Here is a 20652-nt window from a genome sequence, read left to right as displayed (position 1 = left end):
TTCAGAAATAAGACTTCTCCAGTAGCCATTGATATGCAGGTTCATATAATAATGTGATTATTTATTTATTTTTGAGAAGGTGGTTTCACTTTTTAAAACAGAAAATAATGTTTTTTGGGTTTTTTTTTTTAAAAAAAACCCCTCTATTTTCAGTTTTTAATATCTTAAAAAAAAGGTAAAGGTACTGTAACCAAAATTATTGGTTTGTACACAGAATGGCAAGTTGTACTAATCTGGGTTATGGTAAACAGCCAGTTATTTCCTCCTATTATCTGTAGGGACCTGTCTTCTTGAGCTAGAATTTTACCTGCCATTGTTGGACAATTTTTTTGGAGGAAATCCTTAAAATTCAATCCAATCATGCTCTGCTGTAAAATGTTATCTTAATTTTAGGATTATATCTTCTTGAATTTATATTTTATTGATTTATATGCCATTCTATGTTCTATTATGCCAGCAAAGGTGGATGGATGGATGGATGGATCTGCCATTGAATGCTAACATTTTCTTAAATTTGTCTCAGGAAGACTAAATTATGCAAGCTACAAATTGCATCATGGTGGGAAACCAGAGTCCAGACTTAAAGTTGCCAGGTCCACCTCAGGAAATACCTGGGGACTTTGGGGGTGGAGCCTGGAAACTTTCCCATTCCCTAAATAAATAAATAAAAATACGGCAGTGCAGTTCCCCTAAATACAGTCTTCATTTCCTTATCCTCTTTTTTGATCTTCAAAGGGATTCCCACTAAACGAAAGTGAAATTTGTCATGCCTCCACAAGTGCCATCTCAGGCTTTGGTAGCATTTGCAAGAATGGCTTTATTAAGGGACACACAAACACACTCACAAAGCAGTCAAAATAAAAACTTTGCAAGCCCACACTTTTGTGATCTCACTGGGGCAATTTACGCACAGGAGTTGCTGAATGTAACAGTCTGCTGTATTTTAACCTCCTCCAAGGCCATGAGCATACAGATTTTGCATTAATTTATTTTTGAGATGGAATTCTATATGAAGACTGAGATTGATAAATAGAACTGTATTTTGCATGTTTTTGGCTTAATTATCTTTGGTCATCATGGCCATGGTTTGTCTTTACCTACTTCCATGATTCTCTTTTGGCTTAATGGACCTGGGGACTGGCAAGCCTATACCAGATTAGATCCAAAATCCATCACTCAAAGAAGGCTAATGGTGATGACACCACTTGTGCATCAGCCCTTTTTGATCTCAGGGAAACTGACTCTGGGGCTTATGGATCCCATGTGGGAATAGGCATTTGGATCAGTGGGCTGCAGCTAGGAAAAGGAAGGGGATGAAATTGCCCTCACTTTGTCAACAGGGAGCTGCCTCTTTACACCCATCTCACTGCAGACCAGTGATAAGACTTGTCAATCCCCAGGTGGGGCCTGGAGATCTCCAACTATTACAATTGATCTGCAGATGACCATGATCAGATCCCCTAGAGAAAACAGCTGCTTTCGAGGATGGACTCTATGGCATTATACCCAGGGGCAGAATTCTAGCAGGAGCTCTTTTGCATATTAGGCCACACCTCCCTAATGTAACCAATCCTCCAAGAGCTTACAAAAATGAGACTTGTAAGTTCTTGGAGGATTGGCTACATCAGGGAGGTGTGGCCTAATATGCAAGGGAGCTCCTGCTAGAATGCCACCCCTAATTATATCACACTGAGGTCCCACCCAACCCTCCCCAGTCTCCACCCCCAAAATCTCCAGTTATTTCACAATCCAGAATTGGCAACCCTACCAGTGATGCACAGGTCCCATGACCTCAAGTGTCGACTTTCTGGAGTTGGAAAGGGCTGCCAAGGGAAGGGATTCTTGTTCAGGAAACAGGAAAGGAATTCTTGAGAGCCAGTTTGGTGCAGTGGTTAAGTGCGCGGACTCTTATCTGGGAGAACTGGGTTTGATTCCCCATTCCTCCACTTGCAGCTGCTGGAATGGCCTTGGGTCAGCAATAGCTCTCGTAGGAGTTGTCCTTGAAAGGGAAGCTGCTGTAAGAGCTCTCTCAGCTCCACCCACCTCACAGTGTCTGTTGTGGGGGGGGGGAGGGTAAAGGAGATTGTGACATTCTGAGATTCAGAGTATAGGGCAGGATATAAATCCAATATCTTCTTCTTCAAAAGACAACTTCCTTGTGTGAGCAGATTTCTAATTCCAGTCATCCGCTTACATGGCATAAACATGACCAAAACATCACTCTTGGGTTTTTTTGTGATATGCAAAGAAGAATATTTAAGTATTCAATGTGATAGTTATTGCCACGCTTCATTATGGGCTCAATTCCTGTGTTTCACCCCCCCTTAAACGGTATCTCATAGCACAAAATTTACCAAATTTGAGTATTTCATTGCTGACCTTTCATGTTCAATTGTAAAGATAATGAGAATGGTACACTTAAATAGAAATTCATTTACTTTGCAGGAAGCTTTCCTGCAACGTTTTCTCTCTCAAATTGGTTAAATAGTTGCAAGCAGGCACATTCTGCTTATTCCGGTAAATAAATTCCTTTCTCCCTCTGCCATTTCATCTCTGGTTCTAATCAATTTGTTTATGGCACCATAACAACGACCCACACGCAAACATTTACGGCGGGGAAATGCCTGGATTATTCTTATGCTGTACGATAAAACCACAAGCTCTGAAGAAGTGCCGGTGCTACATTAATATTACTAGGGCTGCCAAGCCTTACCTCTTGTGGAGAGGGAGGGAGCCTTCTGGGAGGGGAGTGGGACTCCACAGGAAACAGCACGATGGCTGAACCATGTCACCAACATGACGACATCACGTAGAATTTATGTCATCACCTTGGGGACAGTGCACAGGGGTGCTCTGGTTTTGACGGCAGAACTCTATGGCAAAATTGCTCTTAAATGATAGTTTTGCCCTCAAATCAATGTCCTTGTGCAACATTCCTAGAGTGATGATGTCACTTGAATATGATGTCATCATGTCAGGGACATCACTGTTTGGGGGCAGGGTTTTCCCCCAGTCAGCTGTCTGGCATTGGGGAGAAGCCCCCCAAAGAGGTTGATAAAATGAGTACCCAGCTTGCTAGGAGTATAGCGTAGACAGGGCTGGCGCATGGGAGTAGGCCAGGTAGGCGGCTGCCTTGGGTGCCACCTGGCCTTGGGGGCAGAGGGCAGGGGCAGGCGCCCCCTCCCTGTCCCCAATCGCACCAATGGAGCTGGCTGGGAAACGGCCGCCTGCATGCTTCTTCCTCCATTCTGGTTTGGAACTGAAGCAGAAGCACGTGAGCGCTGCTTACCAGCCAGCCGAATCCCTCTGAGGGGGTGGGGAGTGAGCTGGGCTAAGGGTGGGCCGAGCGTTCTCGCTTGGGCCGCCCCTCACCCAGCCCCTTTACTCTGCCTCTTCAGAGAGACTCAGGTGGCTGGGCAGCGGCCACAGCATGCTCCTTCCTCCGTTCCAATTTGGAACGGAGGAAGAAGCATGCAGGTGGCTGCTTCTCCGCCAGCTCTCTTTGAAGGGGGGGCTGGGTGAGGTGAGGGCCGAGCGTTCTTGCTGGGCCTGCCCTTCGCCCAGCCCACTTCCCCAGTTCAGAGGGACTCCACTGGCTGGGAAGCAGCCGCCCACATGCTTTTTCCTCCATTCCAAATCGGAACGGAGGAAGAAGCATGCAGTGGCCGCTTCCCAGCCGGCTCCCTTTGAAGGGGGCAGGAGGGCTCATCTCAGCCCTCCCCTTGCCCCGCCCTCCCCCCTCCCTCCTTCAGAGGGAGCTGGCTGGGCCAGCAGAGCACACCAGCGTGATGTCGTCATTTTAGGTGACGTCATCGTGTGTCATGTGCTCTGCACACGATTCAACTCCTGGGAGAGCTGAGGAGGGGGCAGGTTCTGCCTGGGGTGGCAGACTGCCAAGAAAATGTTGTGATGTGATGTTACCCCATGGGTCAGTAACAACTCAGTGCATGCACAGGGGATTACCTTTACCTTAGAAGGATGAAGCATACTACATTTAAAGTAGTTCCTTCTTTAGATACATTAACCGACAAATTGTCATGTGACATTGAGGTTTATTCAAAGCTGGATTTGCTCATGAGCTAAATTACAATTTCAGGCCATAGATTATGAGGGTACTCTAAATATTTAAAAAATATTGAGGATTAATAACTCACTATCTTCTTGATAATACTAAAATATTGGACTGCCCTGAGCCCGTTAGGGAAGGGTGGGATATAAATTTGAGAAAATAAAAATAAATAAATATGTGACCTCTTAATATTGATATGGCTTATGGCTTCAGTGTTTCATAATCCAGCCAAGGGGTTACCAACTTTCCATTATGTTGCAGCCATACCTGTGGCATTCTGGAAGGGAAGTAGTACTGATGACTACAAAGTAAATACATTTCAGAGCCCTGCAACAAAATATTTTTAGTCTTCCCCCATCAGAAAACAAACATCAAACTTGGCCTATGGACTTCAGATCCAACCCGATCCAAACCATGACCTGCTATCTTCTGTGGCATGGCTTTGCCAATATTAATTTAGGTATTTATTCAAATACCCTGCTACTGTCTCCAATAGGGATTCAAAGTAACTTGCAACATTGTTCTTCCTCAGGGGTGGAATTCTAGCAGGAGCTCCTTTGCATATTAGGCCACATACCCTGAATGTAGCCAATCCTCCAAGAGCTTACAAAAAAGAGCCTTGTAAGCTCTTGGAGGATGGGCTACATCCGGGGTGTGTGGCCTAATATGCAAAGGAGCTCCTGCTAGAATTCCACCCCTGTTCTTCCCTCTTCAGTTTTTAGGATTCCCAGTGTAACGGTCCAACCCTTATGACCGAGACCAGGCGGGCCATTAGGATGGTGGCTCAAACAAAAAATCCAAATATCCAGGCCCCAAAACCGGATCCTGGGGTAAACTGCCACCAGGCTGGATTACTTTTTCCACTCTGAGATCTCAGCCCAACCTCAGAGTTTTATCCTCTAAAACCAGGGAAAGCCCAACCACAGCAGATGTGGCCGGGAGCTCCCCAGACAAGATATTTTTTCTTATTTGGTAGATTAGGCGACCTTTGGGGCGGTCGAGTAAGCTTTTGGCATGTTGCTACAACCCCCCACACAAAGCGACAAGAAAGCTCTTTTTTAAAACCAAAAAAGAGTTTATTTAAAGATAGGCTTAAAAATTATCATTAAGAGCAGTGAGCCAAAACAATAACGCTGCAAAATATACTTAACTAAAGGCACCATATGGTTCCAAAGAAATCAAGCAACAATAGGCTTCCCAATCCCCCCGCTTTTCCGGGAGGCTCCTGGGTTCCCAGCTTCATCCCCCGGTCTCCAGAAATCAGGAAGCGGGGGGGTGGGGGGGTGGAGGGGGGGAGAACATACCTGAAGCGTTCATGTTGGTGTAGAGCTCCTGAGTCCTGAGCAGTTTGTAAAATTTCTGCCCCTTTAAGGCTGGGCAGGAAGGAGGAAACAGGAAGGGCTTCGGAGAACGGCCCCGCCCTTTCTTTGCTTTCGTTTTCAGAGCAGGCAGAGGGAAGAAGACCAAGTGCGGTAAGTGTTTGTTTGTGTGTGTGAGAGAGGGAGGGGGCAGGGAGGGGGGAATTCCCTGGTATGGAGGCCCTCCCCCTTCCTTTAGAAAGCGTGGGGGGGGAGGGAAATGTCTACTAGGCACTCTATTATTCCCTATGGAGAACAATTCCCATAGGGAATAATAGGGAATTGATCCGTGGGTATTGAGGGCTCTGGGGGGGCTGTTTTTTGAGGTAGAGGCACCAAATTTTTAGTATAGCATCTAGTGCCTCTCCCCAAAATACCCCCCAAGTTTCAAAACGATTGGACCAGAGGGTCCAATTCTATGAGCCCCAAAAGATGGTGCCCCTATCCTTAATTATTTCCTATGGAAGAAAGGCATTTAAAAAGGTGAGCTGTCCCTTTAAATGTGATGGCCAGAACTCCCTTGGAGTTCAATTATGCTTGTCACATCCTTGTTCCTGGCTCCACCCCCAAGGTCTCCTGGCTCCACCCCCAAAGTCTCCTGGCTCCGCCCCCAAAGTCCCCAGATTTTTCTTTAATTGGACTTGGCAACCCTAAGCAACAAAGTCCATTGAATCCACAAACATAGAGCCCCAGCGTAGAGTCTAGTCCAATCGTCCCGTAGAGGGCCCAGAGCCAAGAAAAAGGTAATCTTTTATTCTTAAGGAGCCCTCGTGGGTAGATTCGAAAAACCCAATCAGAACTCAACTCCCCCAAATAACATTAATGAGACCCAGATATGGGTGTCAGCCACAGGTGTCTCCCTTCAGTTCCCTGGGCAACAAATCTGCAGGTGCAGCAACTCAAGGCCCTCTCTAATGGGCCTGACCTTTAGGTTCTAGGCTTTGCCAAAAAAAAAAAAAAAAAAACATTTAAAAATTTATAAGCAGGCCTCAAGCCTGCCCAAACTTAAAATTAAGAGGAACCATATATAATTTTGGTCCACAGCATTACACCCAGCCTCCTGCTGGGAATGGGTTTCTCCCCAGTTTGGTGGCCCCCAACACACCAGCATGGAGCTGGCTAGCAGGGGGATCCTTGCCCCCAAAAAGCTCCACCAGCACCCAATGTCATCGCATTGTGCAAGCGCTGAAAACCAAAACATGGTGTTGTCATTGCACTGGGCATGATGCAAGGGGGTCACTCTAGCATATGGGTTAAAAACTCTATGGTGCCATAGAGTTTTTATCCAAATGCTAGAGCGCCCCCTGTGTGACATGCCTGCCATGATGACATCACTTCCAGGTGGCATAACCATGCCAGGCGTGCTCACTGGGAGCCAGGTAGGATCTGATAATAAAATAAAAATGCTGTCGTCATAATGAAAATTCTGTGAGGTAGGTTAGGTCAAGAGAGAGAGACTGGGTCACTGAACAGTCACCCAGAGAGTTTTCTTCTTTTCCTCCCTGCCTCCATTTAGGGGGGTGGACCATTTTCCTAAGGTTGCCGGATCCCTCTCCCAGCCACCAGTGAGCCGCCCTGAGCCCGCTTCGGCGGGGGAGGGCGGGATATAAGAATAATTTTTTTATTATTAAATTTATTATTAAGCATCCATTTTCTCCAGAGGAACTGATCTCTGTAGTCTGGAGATTATCTATAATTTCAGGAGATCCCACACCCCAGGCATCCATACATCTTCCGGAGCTGTTTTGGTCTCCCATTCTGCCCCTGGCAACAATATTGCAAACCAACAATGTGCAACGAAACCATTAGCATACAGTCCTGAAAACCAAAACACAGACATTAAAGCACTGAAGACACTAAAAAAAGCAAGGCAATCCCATTCAACAATCTGCTTTCGCAGCTCAGCTGGTTTCACTCTCTCTGGATGAGCAACATACACTGACAAAGTTTGTGGGTAAATCTAAGAAAGACAGACACATTAATAAGTTCACTTAGTCTCTTTATGGACTATCAATGTGTCCAAATGGTTACCTTCGCTGAGTCATTTATCACTTCTCCACAGATTTTTGTCTTAAGGTCATCCCTGAACGGAAAGCCAGCCAACCATCTCGCGGCTGACAATAACAAACACACTCAGCAAGACTTTAATAATGGATCGGCTTTCTATCTCTTTGGCCTCTGTCCACATGATAAATTTCAAACAGGTAATCAGTCCAGTTATTGGGTATCGGACAGGAATCCTTTCAAGGCCTGGAGGAGAGATTTGAATAACAGGTGCTTGTGAATAATTTGGTCCTCTGTTTATAAATGTCCCCATTTTTAATATCATAGTTTGGATACTGACTTCTCCCTTTTTAAAATTGTTACTTGATGGAAATTAAAGCAATTCTTTGTCCAGTTTCCTCAATCACATGGGAGATATACAAAATCTTTAATTGTGTTTGTCTGTGCCCTTTATAAAGTTTATATCTCCACTGCCTGGCATTACATTTTATGACACATGGCCTGGCCCGACAAGGTCTCATTTATGTTAGATCTGGCCCTCAAAACAAATGAGTTCGACACCCCCCATTTTAGAGCCTCTCTTTCTTGCCCCTCCTCTTTTCAAATTTCTCATTGATCAAAACAGAACTGATTTGGAACAGACTCCAAATTCCTAAAAAGAGGGAAAGAAATGGATTGTTGGGTTTCTGGGAGAAATTGGGGGGGAAAGGATTTACTCCAGGACTAGGACTGTTAGGTTCGGGCAACCCGCCTGCCCACATTGGGCCAACAATGGTAACCTTCCCCAACGTCACTGGCACGATGACATCACCCATGAGTGACGTCATCATGCCGATGATGTTGTGCAGCAGCCACTCTAGGTGTTTCCAGGAAAACTCTATGGTTTTCCTGGATGCTCTAGCCATTTGGGAGGGAAAACTCTATGGTACAATAGATGCACGAGGTAAGACCCCTGCCGGAAGCTCCAAGGGATTTGGCAACCCTATCCAGGACTCTAGACTCAATATTTTGGGTCATGTATCATCTTTCCACTTGTGGTCCTCTGCTGTAGAGCACATGTTCCTCGGGTGATAGGTAGAGACATTATTTTGTGTGTGTGAAGTATTGTTAAGTTGCAGCCAATTTATGGTGATCCATAAGGCAACCATATGGTGATCCATATGGCAAGAGAGGTGGTTTGCCTTTGCCTGCCTTTATGTAGCAACCTTGAACTTCTTTGGAGGTCTTCCATCCAAATACTAACCAGGTCCAACCCTACTTAGCTTCCGAGATCTTACAAGATTGGGTTAGCTTGGGCCATCCAGGTCAGAGCAGGCACATCCTTTTACAGAGCACTTATGTCTTCCATGCCATACGGGGCGGGGGGGGGGGGAACCTAGTGTGAGAGGAGCTTGCTCCATAGTGGAAGACCTCCTATGCAAGAAAGAGGAGAGTAGAAATAAAGTATGGGTCCAAGCCAGTATCAACACCAAACTGTATTAGGGTTGTCAAATCCCCCGCAGCCTCCAGCGGGGGACTGTTTTTGTGTGTGAACCCTAGAGTTCCAATAGAGGTACCATAGAGTTTTCCCTCCCAAATTGCTAGAGCATCCAGGAAAACCATAGAGTTTTCCCAGAAGCTCCTAGAGCAGCTGGTGTGAGACATCACCAGTGTGCTGACATCACTGTGAGTGATGTCATCGTGCCGGTGATGTCGGGGGACAATTCCCCCTGCCGGCCCAATGCAGGCCGGAGGGTTGGGAGCCTCCGGGGTGGAAAAACACCCGAGGTGGAGGAACGCTTGGCCGGCCCGGGAACTTGGCAGCCTTAAACTGTATGGTTATATGATTGTAATCTCTACTGTTTTCTGGATGTGGATGCAGAAATAGGCTATTTTGACTAAACATTTTCCACTATATTCTGTGATATGTTTAAAAGAAATCTGTCACAAATAGTGGAGGAGGTTGGGAAGATTTTCACATTGGGGAAAACATGCTTCGTATGTCTGTCACTTGTTTGTCAAGGGTTTTTTTTTTAGTCTTCTGGCACTCCCATGCAATCTCCCCTCCAAAATGTCAACTATGTATAAATTGCTGAATATTACCACCTAAAAATAATTTCCTTTCCTGACTTGTGAAGTTGAGGGGAAAAAATTCCTATGAAGTCTTTCACGTCTCTCCTAGTGCAACTTCCACTCTGGTGTGACTTCGCATCAAATCCCATGTCACACTCAATTAAACACACTAGCAATCATTTCCTTCCCTGCAATCTAGCAGATATATACTTTTAAGAAACATACTTTTTAATGTAACTTTTACAAGGGGTTGACTCCTGGCCCCTTTCAGGGTTTTTTTTTTTTTTGTAGCAGGAACTCCTTTGCATAGTAGGCCACACACACCCCTGAGGTAGCCAATCCTCCAAGAGTTGCATGCCTCTTCTTACAGGGCCTACTGCAAACTCCAGGAGGATTGGCTACATCAGGTGTGTGTGGCCTAATATGCAAAGGAGTTCCTGCTACAAAAAAAAAAGCCCTGGCCCTTTTGCACTGCCTTGCAATCCACTGGTTTCCAATGATTTCTTGAATCCACTGTACTACAGTGTCTTATTTATTTATACCTTGTTTTTTCTTGCAACTAAGGGCGACTTACAAGCAGCTATTAAAACAGTATAGATTAAATCCAAGTCAAAACGCCAAATATCTCCCCACCAAAGATTTCTGCTATTTATACTAGGGTTGCCAGACCGCAACCACTGGAGGCAGGGGTTCTTCACCACCAGACCCCTGCCTCCTAGCTACCAATCAGCTGGCCAACAAGGGAGGGCTTACCAAGTGAAAGAGGAAGGCCTAGGCCAAGTCACCACTGCCACACAGGAAGCAATGTCATTAACATCAGTGATGTCCAGGTAACACTTTGGTATTTGGGCAAAAACTCTATGGTAGAAGCTGTTTTTACTATAGAGTTTTTTTTCCCCAAATAGCAGTGTCACAGGGGGATCACTGGTTGATGATGTCACTTCCTTTGAAAAACTGGCAACATGACCTGGGCCTTCCACATTTTCCTGGTAGGCCCTCCAACCCCGTCAGTTGCCAGGAGGGACCTGACAATTCTAATTCATACCCCAGCAAAAGCCCTAGCAAACCATCTCGGCAGCACTGCCTTAAGATCTCCAAAAAGGAGGTTCCCCTCATCTCTTCAACCCAATTCAGACTGAGGCCATGATGGAAAAGGCCTGGGCTCTGGTCAATGGGTAGATGCCCAAAGACCACAGCTTGAACATGGGAAAATATGGAACGAGACAGTCCGTCAAATATGTGGGGCCCATGTCTTGAATGGCTTTAAAGGTCATAAGCAGTGTGTGTGTGTGTGTGGGAGGGGGTGTAGCTGGAACTCCTTTGCAAATTAGGCCACACACCCCTGATGTAGCCCATCCTCCTGGAGCTTACAGTAGGCCCTGTTCTAAGAGCCCTGTAAACTCTTGGAGGATTGGCTACATCAGGGAGGTGTAGCCTAATATGCAAAGGAGTTTCTGCTACGAAAAAGTCCTGACAACCAGCTCTTTGAATGAAATTTGGACACAAACTGACAACCAATACAGTGGCTTTGAAATGAACAACTTATTTTCTCATTGGCTAGCTCATGACAACAATCACACTGTTGCATTCAGAACCAGCTACACTTTCCAGGTTGTCTTCAAGGGCAGACTAACACAGAGCATGTTGCAGTAATCCAAGCATCTTTCATTCTGAAGAAAAAGCAAGGAGCTCTAATTCTCAACTATCTCACAGCGAACACATTATGAACAAATATGACAGTTTGTTTTCCAAAAGAAAAAATTCCAAACTAAGGAAAAAAGGCAAAAACACATACTCCTTGACAGTATGAGCATCAAAACATTACAAGCACTCTAGAATACATTATGTTAAAAGGACAGTCTAGTGACAATATGTGTTTTATATTTATATGTCACTCTAAGAGGATGAAATGGAATACGGGAAGAAATCTCATTTTAGCATTTGTATCTTGATATATTTCCATCCCCAAAGTATTCATTTCCTAGACAGACAGACAGAGAGACGGACAGACAGACAGACAGACAGACAGACAGACAGACAGACAGACAGACAGACAGACAGACAGACAGATAGATAGATAGATAGATAGATAGATAGATAGATAGATAGATAGATAGATAGATAGATAGATAGATAGATAGATAGATAGATAATCCCAGCTGGAACACATTTGCATATTATACCACAACCCCAACATCACCATTGTTTTGCATGGGGCTTTTTGGAAGAAAAAGCCCAGCAGGAACTCATTTGCATATTAGGCCACACCCCTGCCAGCAAGCCAGCCGGAACTGCATTCCTGTGCATTCCTGCTAAAAAAAAAAGTCCTGTGTGTGGAGAGAGAGCATGTTAATCTAGAATAATGGACAATACTGCTAGTGAAATAGCACTTGTATCGAGACCAACCAGTGTTTGAAATGATATATATGGGGTTTCATATTAATATTATTACACACAAGTTTTCTTCAGGCTAGCCATTTGAAGGGGGGGAAAAGAAATGCAGGTGTTTCTGGCTACAGCTTGAATCTCTCAGAGGAATTTTACAGATGGATGGAATTCCCTTCTGCTTCGACCTCCAGCTCTCCCCTTACATTGTTCCTGAGACTGCCCCCAGAAACAGCAATTCATGAGCTTTTGAAAAAGCAAGGGAAGGTGGGAAAAGTTGTGTTCTGTGGACATAAATCCATCCATCTGTGTAATTTTCCAGCAACTTTCAATACTGTGGCTATCAACTCAAGTGAACCTTGTCCACAAGATTTTTTGTTTTTATATCGGAAAAAAGAAGAATTATTGGCTGAATTAATTCAATTAAGGAAAGCCCGTGCAATAGGTTTTAAGTTTGCCTCCTGACATAAAACTGTAATGAAGAATTGGTTCAGTCTGGCAATCCTATCCCTGATGCTATTCAGAATACACAGATAACCAGGGACATCTGATTTCAGTAAAGGTGGACAAGATTTAAGTGGAGAGAAAGTGGAGGGAGTGCTTTGAGCTTCAAGGAAAAAGGATTACAATTACAAGCACACAGGAACTGTGTGGGTTTTATGAAGAACATAAAGAATTTGCACCATGACAGATTACAAATTATTATCTTGGAATGTAAATGGACTAAATTCACCACAAAAAAAGAAAGGCAACGTTTCATTGGATTAAAAAGCAAAATTGTAATATAGTTTGTTTACAAGAAGTGCATATCAAACAAAAGGATTGCAACTTTTTATGGAATAAACAACTGGGACTAGAATTTTATTCATTGGCTGACCAGAAGAAAAGGGGAGTGGTTTTCTATATTAAACAAGAATTGGAGCCGAAATTAGTGTTTAAAGATAAAGATGGAAGATTTGTAGTGGTAGAAATAATATTAAATGCAAAAAAACCCCGTTGTTATTGGGACAATATGCACCAAATGGTGCAAAGGATGCTTTTTAAAAATACATACAATAAATTGATGAACTGACTTATGACCAAGTTTTGATAATGGGGGACTTTAATGGAACAATTAAGAACACACTGGATAGGTCTGGGGGAAAAAATAATAAGGAAGAAAATTGGTCAAACAAGAAAATTTGGAGGATATATGGAGGAAATTTAATCCTGAAGTGCGGTATTATACCTTTTTTTCAGCAAGACATAAAACTTTTTCCAGAATTGACATGTTGTGGGGCACTAAAGACAGGCCTTATAATGAAAATAGAGATTTTACCTAAAATTGGGGCTGACCATAACCCAATAATGTGGATTATAAAATTGTCTAAGAAGTTGAAAAGATGGAGATTGAATGAAGATTTACTACAAAATAAAGAAATAGTGATATTTCTAGAAAATGAAACTAAAGCTTTATTCCAAATAAATTATAAAGAGGATATAGAATTTCAGACTGCTTATAAAGCAGTAATGAGAGGAATATTGATTACATTGAATAACAAAAGAAAAGAGGGCAAAAGAAAAACAGTTGTTGGACATTCAAAATGAAATAAAGAAAAAAGAAGGGGAACTGAGAAAAAGGCCAGGGAAAAAGAAAATTATAAGGGAGATTACAATATTACGAATGCAAATGAGACATTTGTTAAATAAAGAATTGGAATGGAATCTGAAAAGATTGCAGCAAAAATCTTTCAAGGGAGCAAACAAACCTGGAAAATATTTGGCCTGGCAACTGAAGAAAAAGAGAGAAAGTAAAATTATTAATAAAATTGTGGTGGATGGAAGAGAGGTGGTAGATCAAGAAGGAATAAAAAGAGAATTCTTTAAGTATTATGCCAAGTTATTTAAAGTTGTTAAAATAAGGACAGAAAAGATGGATGAGTACTTACAAAAGATAAAAATATCACCCTTAGCAGAAAATATGCGAAAAGTTTTGAACGATCCAATTGAAAAAATAGAAATTGAAGCAGCAATTAATGCAATGGAAAATGGAAAAGCACCTGGGCCAGATGGATATACAGCTAAATTTTTTAAAATCTCGAAACTTCAGAAATTTATGAATATGATAAGAACAAAAGAAAAAATACCAAATACGTGGAAGGAAGTTGTTATTTTGTTGATTCCAAAGGAAGATAGAGATGTTACGAACGTAAAAAATTATAGACCAATTTCATTATTAAATAATGACTATAAAATATATAGAAGAATCTTGGCAGAACAGTTTAAACAATATTTGATAAACTTTATAAAGGAAGATCAAGTGGGGTTTCTTCCCAAAAGGCAAATAAGGGACAATATCAGAATTGTTGTAAATATAGTAGAATATTATGAAAGACATCCAGAAAAGGAAGTAGCATTATTCTTTGCGAACGCAAAGAAAGCATTTGACAATTTAAATTGAGATTTTATGTTTGCAGTAATGGAGAAAATGGAGCTGGGAGAAAGCTTTATAAGAATGATAAAAGCAATATATAATGAACAACGTGCAAGGCTATGTATGAATGCTGATCTTACAGAAGACATGATAATTAGTAAAGGTACAAGACAAAGTTGTCCACTTTCCCCACTGTTGTTTATAATGACTCTTGAAATATTACTGATGAAAATTCAAGATGATAAAGAAATAGAAGGATTAAAAGTAAAAGGATTTACTTACAAATACAGAGCATTTGCAGATGATATAATGTTTATAAATGAAAACCCCATACAAGTCACACCTTTGTTGTTAGCCAAAATACAAGAATATGGGGAGTTGGCGGGACTTTGTATTAATAAAGAAAAATCAAAACTTCTATGTAAAAATATACAAATAAATAAGCAATAAGAATTGCAGAGACTAACGGGCTGTGAAGTTACCTCCAAGGTAAAATATTTGAGTGTGGAGATAACAATGAAGAATATTGATTTGTTCAAAAATAATTATGAGAAGCTATGGCGTAAAATGGATGAAGATATGTTAAAGTGGAATAAACTTAATTTGTCACTGTTGGGTAGAATAGCCGCAATAAAAATGAATATTCTACCAAGAATAATGTATTTGTTTCAAACTATTCTGATTGTGAAAGACAGTAAACAATTTAATAGATGGCAAAAGAAAAATTTCAGAGTTTATGTGGACGGGGAAGAAATCAAGAATTAAAATGAAAATTTAAACAGATGCAAAAAGAGAGAGGGAGATTTCAATTACCAGACTTTAAATTATATCATGAAGCAGTTTGCTTAGTATGGATAAGAGAATGGATAATGTTATTAAACAAAAAACTCTTAGCGTTGAAGGTCATGGAAATAAATTTGGCTGGCACGCTTATATGTATTATGGGGGAATGACATTAAAACTGAAGGAATAAGAAAAGAGCAAACAGAAATGGAAAACGTTCTGCTTGCAGACAACGAAAAATTAATTTCAAAAGGCTCTGGGATCCTGAATCGATTAAACAACAAAACGTGATGTTTAGAGTGTTTATCAGGCCTCTGATTCAGCAAGAGGTCACAGGAGCACAGCTCCTGAACCTTTGTGAGGGTTCCCCCTCCCCCTCCCCACCTACCTTGTCCACTGAATAGGAGGTGCATCTGCATAACAATCCCTGGATTAGGAGAGCGGACAGCCAACCAGCCACTAGGGACTTTGCTACGCCCCCACCAGCTCTCATTAACCCCTGGAGAAGCCCTTGTCACCCTTTCTCCACTTATCATGTGATTTTGGGCAGTGGGTGTCTTGCTGGCCTTTTGACTGTGGGGGGTAGCCCAGGAGAGCCCCAAGCAAGTGAGGCCCGTTTGGGCTGCCTGGATCTTGCTCGCTCAAGGCTCTCCTTACTTGCATTGGGTTGCTTTTGGCTGGGGTGGTGGTGACATATGCTAATGAGTTATGCTAATGAGCTCTACCACCTATTTCTCTACAAAATGACCCCTGGTGTTTATCATGATCATTATTTTGTTTTATTTTTTCATACCCTATATTAATAACTACAGATACAACCTACCAAGCCATGTTGCCAACTTCCAAGGGGCCCCCAAAATCTCCTGGAATTACAACTCATCAGACTATAGAAGAAAAAGAAATAGCAGCTTTGAAAAGTGGACTCTACGGCATCACATTCCTGCTCAGCTCCTTCCCCTTGACATGCCTTCCCCAGACTCTGTTTCAAATCTCCAGCAGGGCCGGCCCTGCCGCTACACAAACTAAGCAATTACCTAGGGCGCCAGCTTTCTGGGGGCACCACATTGAGTGCTCCCATGTGACTCAGTGATGTCAGAGTTAGCCTTGCCTAGGGTGCCAGACAGTCTAGGGCTGGCTCTGATTCCCCAAGAATTGCCCAATCTAGAGTTGGAAGCCCTACTTAGTATCAAGTCAGATCATTATTCCATTAGAACAGGGGTGGGGAACCTCCGTCCCAAGGGCCGCATACGACCCTCTAGGTCACTTGGTGTGGCCCTCGGGGATTGCTGGACCGAACTGAGCCATGTGGCAGCCTCCTTGGGGCCTGGCTGGCCAGCAAGGCCCAGCTGAGCTGTGTAGCAGTCTCCCAAGAGCCAGGCAGGGATCACAGGGCCCAGATGTACTGTGCAGCAGCCTCCCTGGGGCCTGGCTGGCTGGCCTGAATTGCTGCAGGGCCTGGAAAAGTTACTGTCACAGTTCAGTTTGCACTTGATTATCCCAGATGATGTGGCCTAATATGCTAATGAGGGTGTGACCTAATATGCTAATATTAGGGGATGTGGTCTAATATGCTACTGAATTCCTGCTGGGCTTTTTCTACAAAAAAAGCCCTGGACGTATGCATTTGCCTAAAGCGGCGGGCCAAGTGTGTGTGTGCGTGTGTGGGTGTGCCAGATTAGGCTCTCCTCACATGACTTCAAATAGAAAAACAATTATTTGCATTAATTTTGCTGGCCTGAATCATTCTCCCTCGGCGGAGCATTGTTTTTTAAGTTGATAATTTTTTATGGCCCGTGAATGATGTTATAAATATCCATATGGCCCTTGGCATAAAAAAAGGTTCCCCACCCCTGCATTAGAACCTGGCATCCCTACTCTGGGATCAAGTACAAGCAACTGGAAAAGTAGCGGTAGGTGTGGGAAGCGTGCCTATCTTACACCATGCAAACTCTTCCCTGCTTTGTTTCTAAAGCTCAGTGAGAAGATGAAGGCATTCAAATGAAATAAAGACTCTGTTTTGATATTGTCTTCCTCAGTGCCTTGCCGATCATCAGGTATATGGATAATCCAGTCTCTTTAGACCAATTCCTGGTCTTACATGGAACTTGTAGGAAGAGCTCTTGGGGACTGAAGCATGGCACTTCATACTCCCCCCCCCCCCCGTTTTTTTAGAATATACTCAAGTCATTCATATTCATGTACCTTAATTTCCCAAGATGAAAACGACATTAATATCATTACTGGAACTGCAGAGCCATGTCAACACGCACTGCATTTTTTGTGGCTGGCAGAGCTCAGAAATCCCCCGTCTGTTTGTAGCATTTCTATTTGCTTTCTAAAATGGACAAACCCGTAAGCAGCTCTCTCTCTCTACAGTCAGATGTTCAATATTCAAAGCCTATGATTTGATTGTACAAATTATACTTAATTTATTCTCCCACACTTTGGAGAACGAGAGCTTTTTTTTGGGGGGGGGGAAGGGGCGCAATAGTTACATGAGGCATTTTGATGGGTGATGGGGAGAGGGCCCTTTAAGAGCAACTTGCAAGCATATAGGGTTTTTTCCCTCCTCCATTTTCCTTCCTTCTCTCCCTCCTCCTCATCCTTCTCTCTCTCTCCCCCTCTCTGAAAAGTGGTGAGCAATTAAACCAGGTTGCTATCTTTGGAGTATCTAAACTTCACAACTTGATAGCATAATGATTTTAATAACTACTTTCAATGTAACATGTTGACAAGTTGACACCTGAAGTTTGTGTCCTGCAATTTTATTTTTCGAGCATTCTATTGTTATGCCAGGGGAATAGTAATATGATTAGAAACCATTTTAAAAGTCATTTCTTGTTTCTTTAACTTGTTTATGAGTGCTCCATCCCCCCCCCCCCCTTCTCATTACATTGGAAATGCTAGGGATGGATGAACTATGGAATGACTTCTGTTGACACTAAGATTCGTGGTGGCCCCCCCCCACCTCCAGTGACACCACTTGTGTTAATAACAGAATTGGTTTTGCGTAACTTCCTATGCAGAAAATTCGGTGGCGTTTTGATAATCTGCTTTGCAAAAAAGATAAGCAAACCTAAGTTAAGGGATTGACTGGGGATCAACTATAAATCATTGCAGTGATTCTTAATGAGAACAAACAATCTTGAGGGGGCATTGAGAACTTTTGGGGAGGGTAAATGAAGGGCATTTGGGATTTTAGGTACACCCTTTTATCCCACTTGCACTGGATCCTTCAAAAAAAAAGGGAGAGAAAAGGAGATTTGTGCATCATCTGCATATGCCATTTATTTCCATTTATTATATTAATGGTACCCAGTCTTTCTCTCCAATGCAGATCCAAAGCAGTTTATCACATCATTCTTAGGGCTATCACCTATGGGCTGAAAAATAGCCAGGGATTTTTTGAGATAGAGCCTGGGGACAGTTGGGTTTGGGGAGGGGAGGAACCTCAGGAGGGTCTAATGCCATAGAGTCAACCCTCCAGAACAGCTATTTTCTCCTGGGGAACTGTGATCTCCATTGTTCAGAGATCACTTGTAATTTGGAGGTTGGCAACCCTACATCATTCTTCTTCTTCCCCTTATCCTCATAACAACAAACCTGTGAGGTGGTTAGGATGACAGAGAGAGAGAGAGACAGTGGTAGAGGGATGTTGGCTCAGTGGTAGAGCATCTGATTGGTAAGCAGAAGGTCCCAGGTTCAATCCCTGGCATCTCCAAAAAAGCGTCCAGGCAAATAGGTGTGAAAAACCTCAGCTTGAGACCCTGGAGAGCCGCTGCCAGTCTGAGTAGACAATACTGACTTTGATGGACCAAGGGTCTGATTCAGTAGAAGGCAGCTTCATATGTTCATATATGTCAGAACTTGTATCTTTGCTGCTGGCCCTCTGTAATGTGACCAATGCTGTATGGTAGTTTTATTGTGGCTTGGAGCTGTATTGTTACTGAACCAAACTGACTCCATGTTGTAACCTCTGCTTAACCTAGAGTGCCTGAATAGTAATTAACCTTGCCCCACTGGTAGCCAAAATATTTGGGGCTGTAGAATGAGTTATGTCTTGTCTCTGCACATTCTCACACTGAGACCCTTTGAAGCCGAACAGCATGGCCTTCGGAGTAGGGAGGCATCCTCTCTACTGATAGTGATGGTGAGAAGACAGCTGCGCCCTACAATGTGAATTGTGGCTTTGTGAGATGTTTGCTTTACGTGTATAAAATCAAGCTGATGCTGGCTCTCGCCATTACTGTTATCTTGCCTTTTCCAGCACCTAGTTCTCTTCAATAAAATCCTAGCTTTGTAACTAAGTATGGGATCCGTTTGAAGTTCTTGAGTTCTGACATTATAACAGTAATCCCATTGTTCGTGGCTTATCTGTACTGGAGGCTTGGCTCGATGGCGGCAAAAGTACCAGACGACGGAGAGCCCACCACCCCATCGGAGGACCCGCCGCTCGACCCAAACGTGACGGGGGTCCGACGCAAAATTAAGGTTCCAGCGCCCTTCTCGGTCGACGCCGCCTTCCCGGCCCCGCGAACCTGGAGCCCGCGGAAGTCCACGGCAGCAATCGACGCCGCGGAGCAGCGGTATCGAAGCATGTTGGGCGAAGGAGGGGCAGGAGACGACGACGAGGGCCAGGCGGAGGGCGCGGAGCCCCGAGGGGGGGAAGACCCGATCCGGACCCTCCGCAACGAATTATTCGATTGGGTGCGGGAAATCCACGGCGATGTGCACCGTTCCCGCGTGACGATGGCCGAGGAGATGCAGCAGAACCTGGGCGCTATCCACGACCAGCTCCGCACTTTGCAAACCGCGGTCCTGGGGATACCGTATGGAGTGTTGCCACTGGGGCAACCGCCTGTCGCCCCGCCGGCCCCCGCCCCGCAGGCTCCAGCTGCCCCGGCGCCGCCGGCCCCAGCGGCCCCGGCACCTCCGGCTCCGCCGGCCCCAGCGGCCCCGGCACCTCCGGCTCCGCCGGCTCCAGCCGCCCCGGCACCGCCGGCGCCGCCCGCACCAGGGGCCCCGGCCGCCCCGGCGCCGCCTGCACTACCCGGTCCGATCCCGCCGGCCCTACCGGGCCCAGCACCGCCGCCTGGGGCGCCGCGAGCGCCAGGAGGGGCCGAGGGACGGGGAAGAGAGCTGAAGATTACGTTCGATGGGAATCCGGAGGACGTGGAATACTTTACTATTCAGTGCGACACGTTCTTCACCCACTGGGGCGCCGACTACCCTACCGAGGCCAGTCGGGTGTACCACATCGCGTCTCGACTGAGAGGGGCGGCCCGCAAATGGTACGTGGGGCTTTTCATGGGAAGAAAGCCCGAATTAGCTACCGTGGCAGGGTTCCTGCACGCGATGCTCCGCCAGTATGGAGATCCCTTGCGGGAGGAGAAGGCGGTCGCTGCCCTCCAACGCATCGAACAGGGCAACCGCTCCACCCGCGAGTACGCCACCGAATTCCTGGGGTACTGTGCGGCAGCGAGGGGATGGAACGAGGTCATGAAATACACCGCGTTCATCAACGGGTTGAATCCGAGCATCCTCGACCGCTGTTACAGTCAGGGAAGGCCCGACACGCTGGTCGGCTG

At 44.5% G+C, this 20652-nt stretch overlaps 1 protein-coding gene across 1 annotated transcript in view; it reads right to left on the bottom strand.

The window, feature by feature from the left end:
* Positions 1-20652, bottom strand: part of ZNF804A (zinc finger protein 804A) — a 368777-nt gene that overhangs the window by 121214 nt on the left and 226911 nt on the right. The window lies entirely within an intron of this gene.

The sequence above is a fragment of the Heteronotia binoei genome, chromosome 16 (genome assembly GCF_032191835.1).
Source record: "Heteronotia binoei isolate CCM8104 ecotype False Entrance Well chromosome 16, APGP_CSIRO_Hbin_v1, whole genome shotgun sequence".
Taxonomy (NCBI): Eukaryota; Metazoa; Chordata; class Lepidosauria; order Squamata; family Gekkonidae; genus Heteronotia; species Heteronotia binoei.
The sequence above is the reverse complement of the archived record's forward strand: the minus strand, read 5'-3'. Positions and strand labels throughout refer to the sequence as shown.